The sequence below is a fragment of the Euprymna scolopes genome, chromosome 26 (genome assembly GCF_053919585.1).
Source record: "Euprymna scolopes isolate OS-2025 chromosome 26, ASM5391958v1, whole genome shotgun sequence".
Lineage (NCBI taxonomy): Eukaryota > Metazoa > Mollusca > Cephalopoda > Sepiida > Sepiolidae > Euprymna > Euprymna scolopes.
Genome location: NC_136507.1, coordinates 39,725,594 through 39,750,742, shown reverse-complemented (window position 1 = coordinate 39,750,742; position 25,149 = coordinate 39,725,594). Strand labels below are relative to the sequence as shown.

Sequence of the window (25,149 nt, the reverse complement as noted above, 5' to 3'; positions counted from 1 at the left end):
CTATTGTTAAATGTAAATAATCATTTTATTTGGCTGTACACTAAAATTCAAACGTTCTTTTGTTATTGCAATAGTGTTATATGGTTTTAAAATCATCGCAATATTCTGTTATTTTATTATTTTATTTGATTATATTTCGAAATCCTTTTTCAGTTTACACTATTTTGTTATTCTAATAATTTTTTTGGAACATATATTCTGCGTAATAAATATTTCATATTTAAATGTCATTGCACAATGATTTCATCGTTGATCGATTTCTACAGTCTAATAAAAACATCACAAAACAAACCTGTAGACCTAAAACTATGAAACACTACCGCCCCCATCTTTCAAACAACGCGGATTTTCAGCATAATTAGACACGGCTAATGTTTCTGACAACTACAGCATTACTTAATTTACACAGCAACAATAAAAATGTGTATATGTTAAATTTGCACTATTCACTACCGAAAGCGCTTAATTCGTTTGTGTAGAATTATGATTTAAGCTAAATGACCATATAGCTATAGGAGATTGTGCTAAGATGTCTCTCAACCAAATGTTAATGTATTGGATTTTTTTTGTAGACTTCCGTTCACAATTTTGGGGGAAATGTATTTTAATTAATAAAAAAAAAGCATCAACATTAAACAGCGTTTTTTTGATTAAGCTAGATCTACCTTGATTGCTGACAGAGAAGAGTTTTTAATCGCTCTGTTGCTGTCAATAAATTAGAACACTTCAGCGTAAACGATTCTTTTATTTTTTTTTTTTGCTGGTGTTACTTTTTTTCTTATCCAACAAATTTCGGAAAGTTATTCTAATTCACGTAACCTTGGTAACGCCAGTTGTGCATCGATTGAATTACTATGTTCATTACTGTGCTAATATGATGGTCTTCGCTTGTGTTTGGTGGGTTAAGCTTTATAGCGGAATGTGACTTTTTGTCTTAGTAAAAAAAAACATGATACAGATATCGGGATAACGTGATAAACGTGATTCTAATATTGAGGAACACGTTTTTCTGGATTTTTTAAAATCTTGATTTCAAATGATGTATTTTCAAATAAATGTTCGTTATAATATCTTTACTTTATGTATGATTTTAAAGGGCATACGTTGCTCTATCTAAACGTTAAATTACAATCGTTTTAGCATAAGTATCTTTTCTTCTTTGAACTTTAATACAAGATGGAAAAAAGCAAATTCGCACAATTTTCTAATTTCAATACAGGCTAGGCCGAAAAGCTTCTGATATCAACGAAGCCTTTGGCCCAGATACAGCCACTAAACGCACAACACAATGCTGGTTTCAGAAATTGCGTTTGCACAAGTGTGTTGATTCTGATGGTCTATATTTCGATCAATAAAGTTTTGTTTTTTTGCCGATATGTTCGTTGGAATTTAAAAGTTATAAACCGCTAGAACTTTCCTGTCAATCTGATATGTTAACCATTCATTCACTTTACAATAAAAACAATATTTATTTATTTTTAAATTAAAAAAAAATTGTCGAATCACACAAAAAGTCCCTGACAAATGGACGAAGATATGGCATAAATCTATCTCAGTAAAATTGATTAATATATTTATTGTTAATCACCCCCCCCCCCCAAAGACATATTGCCACTTGAAACGTAAACTGCTGCTATTTCGTACCGTGTCTAGCATTTAACTGAAAGAAATTGAACAGATGTATATTTGTTTATATTGCAGTCAAATTTCCGCAGGTTGCTACACTCATGTAAGCAGGAAAAGGGGAAGGAATTTCAAAGTCCCACAGTCTGAGAAAAGAAACTATCAAAGCAGAAGGCTTATAGGGAACTCGACAATGAACGAGCAGCATTTTGTTTCAGTAATTTTAAAACAAACACAAGCAATGCCAATCAATTTTATAAGTGTTTTTGTTTAGTTTTTTTCTTATTTTAAGATTCCTTTTTTACTTTATTATTTCCTTATGCTAGCTAGAATGTGTGGGTTTTCTATGTTTATAACGTTATTGCCATTTTTAAATTGTAATAATCAAAACAAAAACGAATTATTTGGATTCTACAAACTAGAGTTTTCATCTAGAGCGTCAGGGACCCGTGTAGAAGTTGTTATAGTACTTGTCAAATCAATTATACAATTGATAATCTCTTGAAGTTTTATAGTTCAATTCACAGTGTGGGCTACCGAAAAACACAATTGCAAATTACCTAGGATTGCTATCTATTCATGGTTGTGAAGAAACGAAAGCATGCTACCCCTGTAAAATAAATAAAGGTTACGTTGGAAACGCCGTCCAGATTCTCTAATTCTACAGAAGCAAGATACACCTGTAGAAGATCGGATTTTTCATCGACGTTGCGAAAATAACATTCAAGATGAGAATAGTAGCTCGAATTATCCAAACAATACGAATAACCAATCCTAATCTAACCAATTATATATACATAATCACGTCGGCACACCGGTTCCCACCGAGTTACCGTAGTTAAGCAATTACAGCCTAGTCAGTATTAAAATAGGCGACTTTTTTGGAATTCCAGTGTGGTCTGTGCTCGCCCTTATCTCGGTATAGTATCCAGTTTTGGAGCACTAATGTTTGCCACTGGACTCAACAAATGTCGAATCACGAGAGATGTGGTTTGAAATTGCGCAGCCCTTACTTCACAATTATAGGCGCAGCTACTCTTACAGTAGTCACCAGAGTCTTTCGAGAGTTAACGGAGGCATCGGATCCAACAAACTCAGAAACACAAAATCGAATTTAACGATTACTGTTTTGAGCGTATCAGTAATATGTTTCATTTGTTTTGCAAATCAAAATAGTTCAGTCCGATCCTATTAAATAATGAACATAATTACGAGACTTATAAATAAACTTTAAAATGAATCTGGAAGACATTTTCTTCTCTAAATTAAAAGAACGATGGGTATTTAAATAATCACGAATTATAATAATAATTATGATATAAAAAAATTATATAACAGATATTTTGTTATTATTTTAATGTGAATTCTAGCAGGGATATACGACCTTGTCCTCAATTGAATGATTATCAATAAATGTTTCACGCTCCCGTTATTTTATTGTCACCGACTCGGTGAAATCCCCTATTTCTTAAATCAAATTATTGATTACCTGCTCTAGTCGGGAACCCGTCGCGGTGTATCGAACAAATGCTTCACATGTCTTCACTAGTCTACATTGTACTGTAGAGACACCACTGTTGACTTTTAAAATAATGTATGTATGTATGTATGTATATATATATATATATATATATATATATATTGTGGAAATGGTAATTAATAAAAACTGAAGAAAGTGCTCAATACTGTTGTAGAACAAATATGCGTTTTATTTTTTAATACCGTATCTTTCTGTTAAGTTACATTATTGTTTCAGCTACGCGGCCGTTGTTTTGCCGTCTGTAGCTTCCTCAATGTCCTCTATTTTTTGGTCACCATATATATATATATATATATATATATATATATATATATATATATACGTTTTAATTTTTATTACCGTTTTTTTTTTCTGTTAAGTTTCATTATTGTTTCAGCTACCCGGCCGTTGTTTTGCCATCTCTATATATATATTGGCTGAGAAATAAATTTTCCAATGCAAGTATCATGTTTCTGTTGTGCTATAAACAGAACATTTCATTTCGAAAGCGCCTCTGTCGCATCAAAGAACGCACTATTGCTTTCCTATTACTGACAGTACTGGTTGTACAGTCATAATTGCTTGAATTTACGTTTAAAACGAAAACGTCAAGTAGTATTGTGCAATTGTGCTTATAACAAACACATTAATCTCGATCGTATCCGTCATATCAAAGAACGTCCCGTTGATTTTATATGCCTGGCCTTTCGGCTTGTGTGGTAATAAAACTTCTCAAATGCAGATGTGATGTTAGGCTGTGTAAGGTGTTAACTTTGGTTAAAATCGCCTGTTCCTCCTTTCATCGGATTATTTCGATTATCGATTATCGCTAATTAATGAGGGCGTTAAAATACAAAACATATCTAAGATTACTTACAGGCACATAAAATGCGTTCGTTAAAAATATCGGTCCAGCTGTTTTCGAATCTAAAGGGAACGAACCCAGACACACACACATACACACCAATACACACACACACACAAACCACACACACACACACGCACACAAAGTAATTTTATAAAATAGTAGAGATTAGTGCGAATTAGTATACCATATAATTATGTTGACAAGACAGGATCCGTTAGAATATTTAAAAGTTAAGCAACTTTCATTCCAGTCTTTTCTAAATGGGTTACCATTTGAAGAAAAATATGACACTATCGTTTCCCGGAGAGAGGTACTTAGTTGAGGAACGTCCTCAAACGCAACCAGCTCCGCGGGGGAATAAACAATATCAAACGATAGGTACATGGAAACAGTCACAGAACGAGTCGATAACCGGCTGGCGTGGATCGCTTCTCTAGTCTTCATTGCGTCGTTACAGGCAATATTTCCATCTTCAGCAGGGACCGCATACTGATATTAAACGCTTGTATAGAAACGGCGAACAAATATTTTTTAAAAAAGATACTAGACTACTCGTGACCCGTTGGGTCAGTATGTTATATTAGCTATGGAATTCATGTATGAGCGTGACACTTGTGAGGTAAAGAAAATAGTGTTTTGTGACATAACAGAAACATTTCTATGAGGGTATATTACAATGACAAAAGAATATAGATAGATTTTTTTGAGTCGTTCTGTTTATTGTAATTGATTATTTTGGAAAAAAAAACTTACAGCCCTTGAATTATAAGTGGTTTGCCACACTTACAGGTAAATGTGCACTGAACAGATACCATAATACTTAAAGTTAAAGTGAAATTTTGATATATTTTTTAAATGAAATTCTTAGTTGAAAGTACAGAATAGTTAAAAGCACTTTCCTTATATTAAGAATGGCTATTGAAATAGAAAATGAAAATAAAATGTAATTTTTCTTTCATTTATTTTAAACAAAAATTCATGACCCATTGGGTAAAATATTTGATTCATATGAAACTAAAACAATGCGGACATGAACGATGTAAAAAAAGCTGAAAGCATTAACAATTGTTTATTTTGATAATTTAAACGCGAAAATAAAGAATAATTGGGACGCTGAAAACATACACAGTAAAACAATACGTTTTATTGTTGCGTTGATTATTTATTTTTAACGCAATTTAAAAAACATATTTTCGTGGCTATTTATGTTGGTAGTGTAGAAGAAAATGTATGAATGTTTTAAAGAAAGGTGTATTAAAAAATGGAGAATAAATTTAAAAAAGTAAAGCGCTGGGTAAATCGCCTTGTAAAATGCTCTCATGGTTGTCAACGGGTTAAAGAAGATTTATTTGTAAGAAAATTGGCTTAAAATAACTGCAACGTAATACGAGAATAAACGATGTAAAAAAGCAGAAAGTTTATGTACGCATGCGCAACCGGAAGTTGTAAATAGGGATGTGGGGTGACAACACCCGTTACAAGCCCATTTGAGTGTTATAATTATATAGATATAATTTATTTTACATGTATCACCGACGGAGCATATTTTTATAAAGACCAGTTGAAACTAGGCGCATGCAGCTAAAATTGCTAAGTCGTATCCGTCGATCCCAGAATGCAAGCTTCCACTGTTTAAAAATAATATAATTATATTTAATTCTCTGTATTCGTTGAAAGAGAGAAAAAGGAGTGAAAGAGAGAAACAGCGAAAGAGAGAGAGAAAGAGAGAGAGAGAGAGGGGGGAAGAGAGAGATTCATGCATCACGTTTAAACATTGTTTTGTTATTGTATCCCATCATGCATTCTTTCGGGTTTGATCTTTCAAATTCTAAGGTCTTATATCATTTTTATAAACAGACTGCCATTTTTGACTCGAGTCACCCCAGATTTATATATTCTAACATTTTAAAAACTACAAAGCACCTGCTTAACACATATGCACCTTACAAGTACGGAAAAGTTAGGCACAATGTTCATTAATGTAAAAGTCCACAGCTCACCCAAAAGGGGCGCTCTCCATTGTGCCACAAAAAAACAAGTGATATTTACGGGCTTGCTCGTTGTTTATTTCCATGCTGTTGTTGTCTTGTACTAAATATTGTACTCCTTACCAGTAAATCCAAGTAAAATCGGCACGTCAGAATCGTCGTAAGAGGTTGCACGATCATTGTATCGAAACTAACATCCACGTGCTGGCACTCTGGCGTGCAAAATAACTCAATATTACAAGAAAATAGGTATAAAGGACCGCAACGAAACATTTCAGCAACGCACCCCCTTCTTCATAAGGAGAGAAGGCGAAAACAACCCAATACGATTTATTTAACACACTTGAAATAAAATGGAAATAACAATAAATAGTACTACGATTATGTTAGATTCGTCTTAAAATTTTCATCGAGGCGTCATATAATAAGCGATTATACATTCTTTCAGAGTAACACCGTCATTTGTGTTGTCATTATTTTGCGGATTGTTATTCTTATTTTATAGTAGTTGTCGTCTCGCCATGTTTTGGCCAAGCCTGCTTTGTGGTGAATTGAAACCGCTACCTTCAGAAAATGCTCACGTGGAACGATAGAGACTCACCCTCTCCAGAATTGAAACCGATACGCAGTGGATAGGGGTGATGTGTCTCCACAGTTCCAGGTAGGTATCATCTGAAGATAGCGGTTTCGATTCTACATAAAGTAGGCCAGATGCTTGGTTGGTCGAAACATGGTGTGATAACAAGAAACAACCACGAGAAGCATCAATTGCTTGGGATAAAATTGCAAGACGCAGCATTTCTATCACGTCGCGGTTAACCCTTTGAAGGAGACCAGAGAATGAGTTGGCCGAGATGTGGTGAAAAAACAACATCCACTTTGAAGATGAGGATAACAGTCCTCAAATGACGGAATACATTAATAAATATGAAGCCTAATCTGAAAGGATTCCAAGTAATAAAAAATAAAAATAACAGATAATAATCCCATCATAAGTAAATTTTGCACCGGCTGACCATTGCTTTCTTTTTTTGTTTTTCTTGCACAAAGACGACAACAAATCAACATGGCGCTAATGTCGAGGATGCTGCTGCTATTGCTGCTGCTGTTGCTGCTGCTGATGATTACTGCTGATGACAATGATGACATAAGAAGAAAAAGATAAAGAAGAATAAAGGAAAAGAAAAAGGAAGAAGATGAATAAGAAGAAAGAGAAGAAAAATAAAAATATAAAAATAAAAAACAAAATGTTAAGCTGTGAATAAGGCAGGATTCGCTGACGTCGTTTCTGATTGATTTACGGCTAATCAATAGTCCCCGTTGATAATAGATGTAAATTCCCGTCGTGTTCTGCGTTCGCCATTTTAACACCCATAAAATGTTTAGTGCAGTAAAATATAAGGTACAGCATTTGATAAACAGAAGAAAAGAATAACAAAAATACATGATTTGTAGATGAGAATCGGAATATGTTACCTAGAATATAAAACAGGTGAATTATATCACTTGTTTTCTTTTTGTGCAACTATCACCGTTTCGCACGCACATACACACATACACATACACATACACTCATACACATACACATTTACCCATACACACATACACATACACATACACAGACATAAATAGAACAATTACATCAGATCCGTTGTTGAAATCACCGGCAAAATTGTAATGTAATTCTATCGCACCGGAAAGTATCAACCACCCGACAGAATCCTCCCCCCTGTAAAAAAGCTAGATAAGTCTTAAGATAAAGTACTGTTTTCACATCTCGATACGGGCTGTTAAGTACGATTTACTGCACTGACATTGTACAAAAACGTCTTCGAAATCTAGCGAGGATATTTTCAGTTACCTACTTTTCTCTCAGAAAAGAGATCTTGACAGCCTATTAGTGGTCTATCCGAGACCTGTAAGCCCTGGTGAAGGCAACCTTTATAGGAGAAGTAAATCTCTGATTTAAAAATCCATAAAGCGGGAGATCAGTGCCCGTATTACGCTGGTCTGCATTTTAACTTGTTGCTGGATCTCAACATTGCGAACCGAGAGAGACACTTAGCTGTCGAACAAAGCTAAGACTCTGTAATATCATCTGTGTATAGATACACCCTCAGGTATTTGTCTATTTACATGGTCCTGTGGCGATGGAAGTCATTTTTGGGCTCATGGACATTAAGTGTCTGAGTGAGTGGCACTCGTCTGACAAGACGTTGCAATCATCATCATGTATGTATGTATGTGTGCATGCCTTTCGACGGGGGCGACAGATTTTCATGAGATCTATATCGTGTTGAAGCCCGACCCTTTGGACGACAAATATTAAAAAGTTGGCTTAACACATTAATTTCTTAATCCTCAACCGGGCACCTTTCTACACGGAGGGGTCGCTTTTTTCGCCGATATTTTCGAAAGTCATCCCCCTTTTTCGATTGGCTAGCCTTAATTCAAACATTCGCCGATCCTGTTTTGATGATAGACACAAAGGCAAATATGTAAGGGTTTTTTCACGTTCTTTTCCTCCTTCGCGATACGGGTTCGAGCCTATTATCACTTTTTTTTTGCTCAACATATACTTCCCAACACCAGAGCAACGCAAGGTACCAAAGCTAGTCCTCCTATATACGTTAACCCTACCCAAGTTTGACCATTATTAATCATCTCCTAGTGTATTTAGGTAGCACTTTTTGATTTAAACAAACATTAAACATAAGAGAGAGCGTCTGTTAAATTAAGTTTCTTTTAATTTTAGGTTTTTCTTATAATTTCTTTGTATGTAAAACAAAGATATTTTTATATGCCCAATATGTATTAAAACGTTTCCAATGGTGAGTAACCATAGGTTGCTTGGGGCGCAGCTATTTATATAAGTATACATGCTCTTTGAGAGTATGTAAACCGTATAGCAACAATGACACAGTTATGTTGGTGACACAATTACAACCCTTTCCCTTCGTCTCACTATGCATAATATAGATTCCGGTAAAAAGTTTAACCTCCACTAAAGACATAACGATTCTCCATTCCGAGTCTGAGTCTGCAATACGAAAATAATATAAGGTATGACATAAGGGCCTACTTCACAAGATTTCCAGCTAGGGTATCACTGGAAATGTTTTCTCAATTATTAAATCATTTCTCTCCGATAGGTTCATACTATCATTTATCATTAAGCATCGGAAGTTATATTTAATGCGAACACTGTTTATTCACTCACTACTCTCTAAGCTTCTTTCTTCGTAAACTTACACAGTAAAAGTTCAGTTATAAACCTCTGATAACTAGATTACGTTCCATGTACGGGAAATTTGATTCGTTGTCCGAATTCTGTCAAAATATTCTGGATTGTCTACAGACAAAAATGGTCGCTTTTTACATTTCCAATCTCTATAACACCCCCATATTTTTAGTGGGCACTTATGTATCTAACACAGTTTCAATGCAAGTTGCTGCACCTAATCATCATAAAGTTTCGGTTTCAAAGAATACTTTCCTTTATGTCAAGTGTCCTACTTGACCGCCACATAGCTTTGCTTGCTTTTATCTCAAAATTAAAACTACTTAAAATAATAATATTTCAGTGTTCAGTATTTATTTGGATCCAAACAAAAGCATCATACAAGAATGATTTATGTTGCTCAGTATAACTGTACTAAAAATGGACGCTTATTTCAGTTTCTTTTTTTTAAGTAAATACAATAGACTTACATATTTACTTTGGTATTTATATTTACTTTTTCACGTTGTATAATTGTTTAAATATTTACTTGCAAAACGTTTAGCCATTTTTTTTTAATTTTTAAACTGATAATTCATAACAACAAATAACTTGATGATATCACTAAAACAGTCCATGCAAAAAATTATACAAACATGTTCAAGTAAAAATGGTTTATTCTAACTTCCTCTCTAAACAAAACAAGCTATTTGCTAAATTAAAATGCTTAAGTAACAATATCAATTATAATAAGACTACAACATTCGTTTTAATCACTAAAAACATTTACGGTAATGAACGGTCCCCACAAAACAAGAAAATATAAGTGAAATGACGAAAAAAAATTGAAAGTGAGAAAACAAGAAGAAATAAGGCGAACAAGTGCCTCACTGCTGGCGCAATATCTTTTTCTTTTTCCAAGTTCTCCACTCTCAGCATAATTTTTTACGCTGCTCCTTTTCAATTGCATTTTAACGTGGTAACGTTTTTTTTTCTTTCTTTTTTCTTTACATTGACCCTTTTATGGTCATAGGCGTAGTCAGGTCATGCTAAATAAATATAATGTAACGTGCGTTCTGCCGCAAAATGGATAAACCAAAAAAAAAGTAATGTAACGTGTGTACCCTCGCAAATGGACAATAAAAAATAATAATGTAATGTGCGTACCATCGCAAATAGATAAATAAAAAAGTAATCTGACTCAACTTTTCTTTCCTTTGTTCCATACGTCGCTTATTAACTTTTTCCCTTCCTTCCCGTCCAAGAGATTTCGTCTCTTTAACTTTGTCACTGCCGGGCCACATGCTCATATTCCATGGAGCGGGTTTTTATTTCTACTGCAATGCACACCGACTGTAGACAACCATTTCTCATCTTCTATTTTACACGTCCAGCTTTTCCAACCGCATCTTTTCTTTTCCCGACCACATGGGGTCTTTTTTGTTCTGCTTCTAGAGCATACATCCTAATTTACACATGTGCTTTTTTTTGGCTACTGCTGCTAATATCTTTGGAGAGCATAATTAGAATGTTTTTACACGCGCTAATACAGGCTCTGTTACATAATAAACATAATGAACTTTCAATAATAATAAAAATAACAATTAAAAGTACCACGCGCGAACAACTATTGAGTTTTCCCTACGTTTTACAGATGTGATAATGTTTAATACCAATACGACATAATCTATGTTTTTTTATAGCTTGTTTTTATGACCATGTTGTGCTAACCTACCAATCAGATTTAAAGATGAGCGTCTATTACGAGAAAATATTCTTTATTGCTCGTTTAGATAACTACTTTTGCAGTTTTAACAACACAGCTAAAACAATATCAGAGCGTCTCCATTTACGCTGAACATCTACAGAATGCCAACAGGAATATATTACATAAATGAGTACCCTGTGGAATTTCCACTGGCCCCTTTAGTTATTATTATTATTGGCTCACATGGAGCTTTCAAACAAGGCATCAACGATCTGATTGGAAACCTGTGGTGTTCTCTGGAAGCTAAGTGACGACAAGTCACCCCATACATCCAACTATCTCCACCTCCTTTGCGAGCAATTTCAAAGAAGTTTGCATGATTGCAGCAGCCTCTTACCATTGATTTCTCGCTGGCAGTCGCCATTGGTCAATACTAGAATTTGAGTGGAACTAAGCCTTCACAAGATCCCAGTTCACTTCGCTATTGTCTAGCAGAGGCCTGATCAAAGCTTTCTCATCGGTCTTTCCATCCTCCTCCTCCTCATTATTATTATTATTATTATTATTATTATTATTATTATTATTATTATTATTAATAATAATAATAATAATAATAATAATAATACTCACTAGGAGTAGTCACGCAATCCATATTCCAAGGTTTCTCTTTAAGAAAACGTGTGGTGTTATCTTGAGTATGGCTGACAACAAATCTCCTCAGATGTCCAGTACTCTCCACCACTTTCGATAACCATTGCAGATGAATTCGCGTTATCGCAACAACCGCTTTCCATTGATTTCTAGTTGGTATCGGCCATTAATATTCACTGGAATTTTGGTGTCAATAAGCCTCGCCAAGGTCTCAGTTCTCATTCAACTCAGCGAGCAGAGATCTGTGCAGTACTTTCTCTCCGCGATCTTTTTATCCTCTTTGGCCTTCCTTAGTTATTGGTGTGCTGCCAGCTTATTATTCTTAGCAGTAGTAATAGTTGTAGTAGTAGTAGTAGTGGTAGTAGTAGCAGCAGTAGTGGTGATAGTGGTAGTAGTAGTAGTATTCACACAGACATCCTCTATGTTATGGCTATTGTCATGATAAAATGTTAATCTATATAGGCTTGTGTAATAAGTTTTATTCGTAGAACTGATTGATTTCCTACCTGGATACGTGCATACATGTAAAGAGTCTTACGTTTATAAATAATTCTGTACTTTGCAAATTGAAAACAAATTGTATTAAACTATCGCATAAAATTCGAAGATTGCAATCTTAACCTCTTTTCCATCGTAGCAACAATTCGACAACTTATGTCTTCATTCAAGATTCGAAAATAAAAACATTAGATGACGTCAACTGAAAATGCAAGGAAAACATGAATTTTAAGAAATCATCAGAAATTTTATTTGCATGAATTCAAATCAAATTTATTTTGCCGAATTATTAGCTTTGTATTTGGAATGGTTGCTTAGTTTGATTTTTGTCAAGCGACTCTTAGGTAAACAAGTTGAAGCATCAGTCGACATCAAGCAAGAAATTAAAATTGTATAGTAGAACCTCGAGATACGGTGGCCCTAGGATACGTTTTTCATGTTACCAAGTAGAATAAAATGTTTTTCCGTGCAATTTTTACGGTATTTGCTCCGCCTTACCGTGTTATTTATAATTAGGGCTATGCCAACAGCATATTGTTTTCGTTGCTTTGACTCTTGAGTATATATCCGACACAGTTAGACTTAGTTAATCAACTGAGAGCCATATCACTCTATATAAAAGCATATATCAACGGATACATACTCGGGAGTCAAAACAATGAAAAGAATATGCTGTTGTCCAAGCCATATTTATAATGTTATTTGATTACTAGCACTTCAACCCGTTTTAGTCTTATGTGCCGTTCATAACTTTATGTGCATATATCACACACATGCACACACACATACACACATGCACACACACATACAATTTCACTTCTATATATATACAAGCAGTTCCGCCCGGCTTTACTCGGGCCCTATGTACGGTTTATAACTGTATATGAATATGTATATATTAAAATTAGTGAATATGTACGGTAATGCGTCTGTATAAAAAGCCTCCTTAACTACCGTAGAGAAAAGTTGGTAGAGACCGAAAACGTAAATTAAAAAAAAAAAATTGACCGCAATTTTGACCTCTTAAGTGTACTGTGTTGGGCTCAAACCAAATTATAAAGTAAGATCTATGTCTAAATAACATATATCTGAAATTTCAAGAGTTTAAACCCAAAATTGGCGAGGGAGTTTGGTAGAGTTCTCAAAGGTCAAATCGTTGAATTTTGACCCATTGACAACAAAATTTCTGGCCGAAAATCTGATTAAAAATAGTTTCCCAAATCGCAATACCCCTTATATAAATGTCGAGTCTGTAGACCCAAAATTGACAGAGTTATTTTGTAGGGATATGTAAAAACACACACACACACACACACACACACAAACATACACGAACATTTTAACCTTTATAGATATACTAGAATTTCAGCCCGGCGATTCCCGGGTGTTTATAGGTGTATGTCGAGCAAGAAAAAAAAAGCGGTCAATTTTTTAAGCTGTGACCCCTCCTTAACATTTATTGTTTTGGGATGAAATCAAGTTAAGTAAGATCCATGTCCACAGAACTTATATCTAAAATTTCAAGTGTTTAGACATAAAATAATCCGAGGAGTTTGGTAGAGTTCTTAACAGCCAAATGTCTAGCCGAAAACCGATCACAAAGTTTTTTTCCCAAATCTCAGTACACTATATATGAAATAACGAGTTATTGCGTAGGGAAATGTACACAGACAGACACAGACACGCACATAGACAGACACGTCCATTTTTTTTATATATATACTAGCATTTATGCCCGGCGTTGCCCGGGTGTTTGGATGTATATGTTGAGCAAAAAAAAAGTGGCTGTAGGAAGGCAGGCTCGAACTCCTACCGCGAAGGAGGAAAAGAACGGGGGAAAATCCTAACGTCTTTGCTGTTACGACCACCGCCAAACCGGAAGTGACATGTTTAAATTAAAGCTAGACAATCGGAAGGAGAGGATTACTTTAAAAATATCGGCAAAAAGCCCCCCCCCCTGTAAAAAAGTTTCCAGTTGAACGTAGATTTATTTATTTTTTCAGCCAATTTTTCGATATTTCTCGTCTGAAAGGTTGAACTTAAAAACGATACTGATCTTGGTAAAATCCGTCGCCTCTGTCGAGAGTTTCAGGCAGACATGCAAACAAACATACATACATACATTGATATATTGGTAACTTAAATTTTTTGCCCCAGACCGATTAAAAAGGTTGCCCTATCTCTGAATACCCTTTATTTAAAATTTCAAATGTTTCGCCCAGTTATTGCCTGAGTAATTTGGTAGAGACCGCAAGGGTCAATTTTTAACATTTGGTCCCCATTATGCCCCCTTAACTTTTATTATTTTAGTCTCAAATCAAGTTATTAAGTTAGATCCATATCCAAGGAACCTATATCTAAAAGTTCAAGTGTTTGGACCGAAAATTCGCGGAGGAGTTAGTAGAGTTCTCAAAGGTCGAATCGTTGAATTTTGACATCTTAACAGCCAAATTTCAGGCCGAAATCCAGTCACAAATATTTTCCCAAATCTCAGTAACCTGCATATAAAATTTCTAGTCTGTAGACTAAAAATTGACAGAGTTATTGCGGAGGGAAATGTACACACACACACAAACACACACACACACACACACACACACACACACACACACACACACACACACACACACACACACACACACACGGACACGTTCACTTTTATATATATACCAGCATTTCAGCTCGGCGTTGTCCGAGGGTTTAGATGTGTATGTTGAGCAAAAAAAAAAAAAAAGAACGATCAATTATTTTTTTTTTAATTTGACCCCTACTATGAACCCTTAACATTTATTGTTTTTAGCTCCAATTGAGTTATTAAGTTAGATCCATGTCCAAGAAACCTATATAAAATTTCAAGTGCTTAAGCCAAAGATTCTCGGAGGAGTTTGGTAGAGTTCTCTAAGGTCAAATCGTTGAACTTTGACCCCTTAATCGCCAAATTTCTGGCAGAAAACGGATTACATTTTCCCAAATCTCAGTACCCTGTATATAAAATTTCTAGTCTGTAGACTAAAAATTGACAGAGTTATTGCGTAGGGAAAATTATCGGAGGAGTTTGGTAGAGGTCTAAAATGTCAAATAGTTTAACTTTGACCCCTTAACAGCCAAATTTTTGGCCGGACATTAATTACAAAGATTTTCCCAAATCTCAGTACCCTGCATATCAAATTTCGAGTCTGTAGACTTAAAATTGACAGTTATTGCGTAGGGAAATGTACAAACACAGACACACACACATACACTTTTTTTATGGACATACTAGCATGAGTGCTCGGCGTTGCCTGGGTATTTGGAGATGTATGTTGAAGCAAAAAAAAAGTGGTCAATTTTTTATAAACTTTGACTCCTATTATGACCCCTTAAAATTTATTGTTTGGGCTACAAATCCAGTTATTAAGTTAGATCCATGTCCACCGCACCTATATCTAAAAGTTCAAGTGTTTAGACCCAAAATTGTCGGGGGAGTTTTGTAGAATTCTCAAAGGTAAAATCGTTGAACTTTGACCTCTTAATCCCAAAATTTCTGACCGAAAACGGATCACATAGATTTCCCCAAATCTCAGTACCCTGTATATCAAAATTCGAGTCTGTAGACTGTAAATTGACAGAGTTATTGCGTAGGGAAATGTACACACACAGACACACACACAGATATACACTTTCACTTTTATAGATATAATAGGTAGATAGATAGATTGGCAGATAGATTAAATTTAAATATATACGTATACATAAACATATATGGAAACCATTTTGTGTTTCCTGTAAACATTTTACGCAAATATTATGAAAGTATAAATCATGTATAATACCTGCTTTAATATAATTACACGTGTTAGTTAAAAATAAGACGATCATCCCATAAGAAAACCGGAAAAGCTGATAGGGAATTCATTAAAATGAATGTTTAAAAGAATATGCAAATTAGCTAGATCTTTGGGAGATGAATTAAATTCCATGTCCCATATATAAGAAAATTGTATTTTCTTTTTAAATAACTAGAAAAGAAGGTTCCTTTTTTTCTGTTGTTCTTGGCATTGGGGCCGCGATCAAAGTGTAGTATCTGTTTCGGCAGATACTGCATGCTATGACTAGCTATGACTAGCAAAGACCAGATGTGGGGGCAACCCCACATGCCTGACCATTAACCAGCTCCCATTTCCCACCTCTCGGGAGCTGGTCCCCTTTTTCCCTTCCACCTCCCTTCACTCCTCACATTAAAAATCGGCCTTGTGCCTAATTTGCTCGGTGGGGGAGCAAATAAACACCATCTGTTCTGCAGATGCTGCACTTAAGATAATTTGTACCAGTCAATGGAGGGGAAATCTCCTATACTGGGACAATTATTATTTTTGGTAACCAGAGTGCCCCCTTTTTGCCTACTTTTAGGGGAGTTGGTTTTTACGCCACATTAAAAACGGCCTTGTGCCTAATTTGCTTTGGTGGGTGCGCAGATAAATACAATAAATAGAAAAGAGGCTTGCCTTTTTTCTGTTGTTCCTTGCCTTCGGGCTGGGATCAAAGTGTATTATCTGTTCCGGCAGATACTGCAAGCAAAGACCATATGTGGGAGAAACCCCACATATAAGACCTTGGTCAATGTAGGGGTTACCCTTCATACCAATTGTCACTATCCAGCTCCCCATTATCCCCATTTCCCCTTCCCTCCTCACATTAAAAATCGGCCTTGTGCCTAATTTGCTCAGTGGGGAAGCAAATAATTATCTTGACTTTTTTCTGTTGTTCTTGGCCTTCGGGCTGGGATCAAAGCGTAGTATCTGTTCTGCAGATGCTGCACTTAGGGTAATTTGCCCCAGACAATGAAGGAGAAACCCTCTATACTGGGACAATTACTATTTTTAGACCCAAACAGAGTGCCCCTTTTCCATTTTTTTTCGGGGAGCTGATTTAACGCCACTTTAAAAACGACCTCGTATCACATTTTGTTTTTGTGGGAAAGCAAATAAATAGTAATAGAAAAGAGAGTTTTCAATATGAAAAGACAACCGAATTTATAGGAGGATAGATTTTATATTTTTATGAGAATAATTCATAGACAGTGACACACAAGTCTATGGTGATGCATTGGTCACGTTACTTTATATGCTTCAAAGACCCGAGTATTACTCTTACATAGGGAAATATGATAAATGGAAGAGAGCTTTCACATAATTTCATGCTCTCCCTTTAATTGCTATGTCCGAGCCACTGCCCAGTCCTACGTAAAATTAAACAAAATATATCAGCAGGTTAAAATGGATATTTTGCATCTCAGATTTACGATCCATTTCTCATACACGTTATTCATCCAAACAAAGACTTTACTTATTGTAAACCATTCTTGCTGAATGATTACATTCTCCTGCTCATTCGAAGTGAAATTATCTGTGTGGATGTTGGTTTATGTTTGTGTGTATACATTTCTCTAGCAAACTACTCTGTTAATTTTAAGTCAACGAACACGAAATTTGACATAAGGGGTATTGAGATTTGTGAAAATAGTTTTAATTTGTTTTCGACCAGAAATGTGACTGTCAAGGATCAAAGTTCAACGATTACACTTCGGAAAACTCTACCAAACTTCTCCGCCAATTTCTGGTCTAAACACTTAAAATTTTCGATGTACGTTTCTTGGTCGTAGATGAAGCTTTACCATGTGATTTGAGCCACAAAACAGTTAATGTGGTAGGGTCAAAATTCGGGTCAAAGTTTTTAAAAATTCCACCTCTGTGGTCTCTATCAAATTACTCAGCTAATTTTTGGTCTGAACATTTGAAAATTTCCATAAAATGTTTTTTACACACGGAGCAAGCTTTTTAATTGTTTTCTCACCGAAATCTTGGTTGGCAATGAGTCAAAATTCAAAAGATTAGACCCTTGCGGTCTCTAGCAAACTATTCAGCCAATTTTGGGTCTAAATATATTAAATTTTACATAAACGGTATTCAGACATGCAGCAAGTTTTTACTCAGTTTTTCAGCAAAAAATTCGCCGCCAATAGGTCAAGGTTGAAGGAGTTGACCTTTGCAGACTCTACCAAACTCCTCCGCTAATTTTGGTTCTGAACATTTGAAATATTCGATGTAGGTTACCTTGTCGTGACTCAAACTTCATTATATATATATATATATATATATATATATATATATATATATATATATATATATATATATATATATATATATATATATATATATATATGCATGCGCATAAAGTTATGTACATAGGGCCCGAACATTTCCGGACTGAACTGCTCGTAAAAACTATATGTTTTCATTTCACTCATCATCGAACCGGCATTCCGCTAGTTTATACGCAAGTGGTTGGTTGGTTATAAACTATCCTTATTCAATATCCGTAAACATCAACTCCCAATTGATTTATTAAAAGAAATTATTGAAAGCACATCTATTTTTGGGCGGCATGTTTTTGGAGATAAACGTTGGCTTGCAGAGAGAACCAAAGTGGGAAGTGGCATTTCGTGTGGATCATTATTAAGCATTGTGCCAGACCAGATGCCTCTTAACTGACGGAATAGTAACAACTGATTATTGGAATACCACCAAGTATTCATTGTAACATCTTTATCTGTAAACATGTTTGCATGTTTTTTTTACAGATAAACAGAACCATTGTTATTTTATAGCAATGCACAAACCCTTGTTTCTCACACATATGCATAAAAACAATGCGTCATATGCAGGCAAACATATACGTATAGATTATTTCCTTATTCTTTTCATCGAATTACACACACACACACTCACACACACACACACACATATATATATATATATGAATAAAAACAATGCGTCATATGCAGGCAAACATATACGTATGGATTATTCCCTCATTCTTTTCATCGAATTACACACACACACATATGTATATATATATATATATATATATATATATATATATATATATATATATACAGGGTGTCTGTAAAGTTACTATATAGTCTTACAAGTTACTATACAGGCACCCTCTAATATATTAACTATTAATACAAATATAATACAATAAAACAATAAGACTGTATAGTAACTTTACGGACACCCTAAATATATAAAGAATGAGCGTTCATATAGAAACGGTGTTTTCATTTGAATAAAATAAAATGCGCATCAAGTGCACTTGAAAGCTAAATACAGCGTAATATTAGGAAAATATACAAATATTTTACTTGTATATATGAAGAATGAGCGTTCATATAGAAACGGTGTTTTAATTTGAATAAAGCCAAATCACAACGTAATATTAGGAAAATATACAAATATTTTACTTGTTTGAAATTTATCACAAATATCTTTCAAAGGTATACTCCATAGGCAGTGTGTTGTTTTGTTTCTTTTCTTTTTTTTTTGCTTTTCTTCTTCCTTGCCATGTTGAAAAGTTGGAGAAAGAAGTCTGTAAAGAGCCACGCGTTGTATCTTGAAATGTTTAAATTGGATGTAAGCAACGCGAGAATAACGTCAAGGACGAGAGTTCATATAGACACGTTGTTGTAGTTTGAATAAAATGAAATACGCATCAAGTTTTGATTTGGTTTTCAAGCGCACTTGATGCGTATTTTATTTTATCGATCCAACATTTTACAAGAAAAAAAAATAACTACTGATTATTATGAATCTTAGATTAATCTGAAATTAATAAGCTCTCACTTAATTCTCTGCGCCTTATAATACTAAACATACATAGATACAAAAGTAAAACCAGGTCTGCCTTGTAGTAACCGAGATATATGTAACGAACAGACAGATAAACACACAGACAGACTAAGCCTAATGTAACATAATTAACATATCCTCGACTAATTTCGTATTATTTAGATTCATTGGATAACTGATCTCCTCTTGAATGTCATTTTCATAATGTTTCGCTTGATGTAACCTACGACCTTCTTCAGGTGTCTCTTGCTTAACTCGGGAATGTTTCTGCCGTACTCTGGAATTTACACAGAATTCAGAACGGAACTTTATTTACTTTGGTAGCATGCGCTTGTTCCGTCAGCCTAGACCGGATAGACATTCTTAGTAATTCGCCATTGTATTTTCGGTCGCCCAAACTTAGAATTGAAACTGATTTTGGCACTCAAAATAAAAAACTGTAGTCCGATGAATGCAAAATAATATATATAAACAATCTTCATCTAAAAGAAATGTAGAAACGTTGAATATTCCATTTCATCTTATATTGTATATATTTATTAATGTGTATTTTCTTTTATTATTTATTATTATATATTTATTATTATATATTTATTATTATATATTCATTATTTTATATTTATTATTATATATTTATTATTATATATTTATTATTACATATTTATTATTATAGATTTATTGTTATATATTTGTTATTATATATCTATTGTTATATATTTATTGTTATATATTTATTATTATATATTTATTATTATATATTCATTGTTATATATTTAGTATTATATATTTAGTATTATATATTTATTATTATATATTTATTGTTATATATTTATTGTTATATATTTATTATTACATATTTATTGTTATACATTTATTGTTACATATGTATTATTATATATTTATTATCATATATTTATTATTATATTATTATTGTTGCATGTTTATTAGTATATATTTATTGTTGTATATGTATTATTATATATTTATTATTATATAGTTATTGTTATATATTTATTATTATATATTTATTATTACATATTTTTATTATATATTTATTGTAATATATTTATTATTATGATATATTTATTGTCATATATTTATTATTATTATATATTTATTGTTATATATTTATTATTATTATTATATATTTATTGTTATATATTTATTGTTATGTATTTATTATTATTATATATTTATTGTTATATATTTATTGTTATATATTTATTATTATATATTTTTTGTTATATATGTATTGTTATATATTTATTATTATTATATATTTAATATTATATATATTATATATTATATATTTATTGTTACATATTTATTATTACACATGAATTATTGCATATATATTATTATATATTTATTATAATATATTTTTATGATATATTTATTGTTTGATATTTAATGATATATATTTATTATTACATATTTATTGTTATATATTTATTATGATACATTTCTTATTATATATTGATGGTCATATATTTATTATTATTTATTCATTATTATATATTTCTTATTACATATTTATTATTGTATATTCGATATTATTAATTCATTATTATATATTTATTATTATATATTCATTATTATATATTTATTATTATATATTTATTGTTATATATTTATTATTATATATTTATTGTTATATATTTATTGTTATATATTTATTATTATATATTTATTATTATATATTTATTATTATATATTTATTGTTATATATTTATTGTTATATATTTATTATTATATATTTATTATTATATTTTTATTATTATATCTTTATTGTTATATATTTATTGTTATATATTTATTAGTGTATATTTATTATTATATATTCATTATTATATAATTATGATTATATATTTATTATTATATATTTATGGTTATATATTTATTGTTATATATGCATTATTATATATTTATTATTATGTATTTAATATATATTTATTGGTGTATATTTATTATTATATATTACTTATTACATATTTATTATTATATATGTTTTTATTACATATTTATTATTATAAAAATAATTAATAACAATAAAAGTATTACTGGATTATAATGCATCAGTTCATCTCCCCCTCATATTACCTTGCATACATTTCATTTGGTGACCCCCCTACCTTGTTATCGATAAGATTCACAAGTGTCGGATTCAATTCACCTTAGATTACAGGCGCCATCTGCCAACTCATTTGAACACTCTTTAATAATTACATAAGCAACCGCAACCTTCTCAATCACACAACTACTCTCAAAGTGATAATAATACAATTACCTCATCGATTCGACGATGTCGCTTTCTGTCAGTATATGTAGCAGCGAAATGATCTACATAAATACTTATATATTACGAAATTAGAATTGGATCTTGATCTGCAGATACGTTTTTTTTTTTTCATTTATTTTAAGTAATAGGAATTTTTCAATTTAGTTGAAAAAATAACACAATTGATATCAAAATCTATACGATTCTTGAAATAGTACATTGCTATTGATTAAGGTAATTTATCAACATGTTATGCAGTAACCATATATATGTTTATATATAAATATATATATTTATATTTATTCATATATATGCATATGCACGTGTATATATATATATATATATATATATATATATATATATATATACGTATACTCATGTATACATATGTATATATCTATAAATGCATATGGTTTGTCTATTATACAAAACATATTGGTTACACATGTGCATACATGTTTCAGTGGAATCCTAATTTAAGGATAAGACCTCATCCAACATTAGACCAACATAAGAATCGATATTAAAACGCGAGTCAAAATAACATAAGTTTTATAAGGTATTTGGGTGTGATTAACCTTCTGAAAGAATGTAGTTTGTGGAGTTAGGCATTTTGTGATGCATGAAGGAAGTAAAGGTGCAGGGGAGGTGTAAGTACGATTTCGTGTGGTTAAGTAGTTGCAGTAGAAATTTGTCAGTATTGATTTAACTTAGCGGTTATTTATTAGTTTAAACTTGCGCTTTAATCTGAAGTAATATTACACTCTTATCCTTGCTACTTTCCTATCTTATGTTTTATGGTTGATTTTTCTTTTCTATTGACGACTTCATTTTCCTGTTGACAGTTTATTTGTTTATGCATTTATTTATTTTTATTTATTTTTGTAGTTAATTTTTATTAGCTTCCTTGCCTTTTCTTTTTTTGTTTCAAGTTTTCAAATCTATTACTTAGTTATTTGTAGTTTATTTATAAATTTCCCCCACTCTATATCTGTGCCTAAATCAAAACGCGGATTCCATGAACAAAGCTTCTTTCTTAGAACTGCACGCCTGTGGAACTATGTTCCGTCTGCCTGCTTCCCTCCGGACTACAACTTGGATGTCTTCAAGTCCAATGTTAACAAATTCCTAATGAACCGCCCCCTTAAGTAAACATTTCAGCAAATCTCCTCACTAACGTAATGTACTTGCAATAACCCTTATCCCTGAGTGGGTTCCGGGCCTTGATAAGTGGTGATCACTGTGTAAAAAAAAAAATAAAAGAAAAAATTATTTTTCGCCGATTGATATGACTTTTTATCTTTCCAGAAAACACTTCAACAAGCTTCACTTCTGGCCTGAAATTGGAGATACATAGAATCTATTCCAAGACCACTGGAAAGACTGTTGCATCATTCTATTGCTCTAGAAGTAATTAACTCACGGCGAAATCCTCCACCCGAGATCTAAATACGTTTAAAAAACGAGTATTTTTGCCACGTTTAGAGAAGAGCTGATCGGAGTAACTTATTTTGCTTTGACAGCGTCCAAAGAGGCTTCGAAATGTTATAGTTGATGCATTTTTCTTCATCATCCAAACTTATCCTAAAGAGATGCTATGCCCCTGTTTCTGGTCCATTGGTCGACAAAAAATTTGTTGCCTACCTTTTTTCAACTGCTTTGAAAGGAATTTGATGCACTGAATCCGAAAACCAACTTAGTGTTGCTCAATCAGGTCAAGTTTTTCAATTATGGCTACAAGCATTTTTTGTTTACGTTTTTGTTTATATTTATGCATGTGTTGAACATTTTAGAAGTTGGTGGGAGCAAAATGTTATGTTGACTAATTGTTTTATTGGAGATTATTATTTGTATGATAAAAAATATTCAGGTCTGATAGTTATGGGAGATTATGTTGAAAAAGGTTCAGTCTGAAGTGATAAAACGTCGAAATCTTCCAAAAATTGGTGCTTAGCATAGGCGAATGAAGGTTAGTATATACAGGAGGAATTAGTGCCTTGCAAAGAAAAAAAAACACCCTCAACGACCTTTTCGTGGACAGAGACAGAATGCTTGTTCATTAAGGCTCTATACAAGGATGGGTACTAATTCAATTACTTGTGCCAGGCTTTCCAGGATTAATCATGGAGAAGTTGAAGGCTGGCATCTTTGATGATTCTCTGATTTGGCAGCTCTTCAGAGATCCAGAGTTCAAACACTCAGTGAAGGTAGTGGGGCTTGAGTCAGGCGGTTTTGTTCGGTCGTAAAATACGCTTCAATATGATATTTTACTTTGTCCAGATTTAGCTTATTTTATTATAGGATCGCGAGTTCAATAGTAAAAAAGTATTTTGGTACTATCAGCTACAATTGAAACAGAATGCCAAACTGTTTCATATAAAGCTAGTGAGGTCACCAACGTGACAATTATATGAACCGAGTAAAAATAAAAACAGGATGAATGTAGAAAATGCATAACGATTCTTTAACATTTTGACCCTTTTAAAACTTTTTAAACCGGCTAACGATCGAGAAGATAACGATCTATAAAAATCCAATCATTTGATGTCGTTAGCATCGCTATTCGATTTTAAGTTTCGGAGGAGATAGAGGTTGAACTTATAGGGACAGACAGAAAGACAGACGTAGTTGTTTTGGTAGTGAAGACTTCACTTGGCAACAATCGTGCCAGGAACTACACAAAACTTGTCAATAACATGCTCACTGCTTTCAGAAACCATTCAAAAGCGTCAAGATGAACTACCTATTTTCGCATATGGACCGGTTTCCTGAGAACCTGGGTTCAATGAGTCACGAGTATAGAGAGAGATTCCATCATGAACTAAAAGAGATGGAAACCAAGTATCAGGGTCACTGGGACATAGTGGCTGACTACTGTTGGAATCTGAAGAGAAATCTTCCTACCAGCATTCCAGGAGAGCACGGAAACGGAAGTTCAAGCCCTGAAGTTTGAACAATGGTGAAGCAACATGCAATTTACGTGTACCTAACTTTATCGATACACACCATTCAGTTTACAGTCATCGATATTTCTATCGGGTAATCAATATATTTTGTTGGAAAAGTATTGTGTTCTTTTAAAAACATATTTAGGATAATATGTGCTGACAAAAGCTGCTGGTATAT

General features: G+C 33.0%; 1 protein-coding gene across 1 annotated transcript in view; it reads right to left on the bottom strand.

Annotated features, from left to right (window-relative positions):
* Positions 1–25,149, bottom strand: part of LOC145247809 (uncharacterized) — a 1,402,654-nt gene that overhangs the window by 140,782 nt on the left and 1,236,723 nt on the right. The window lies entirely within an intron of this gene.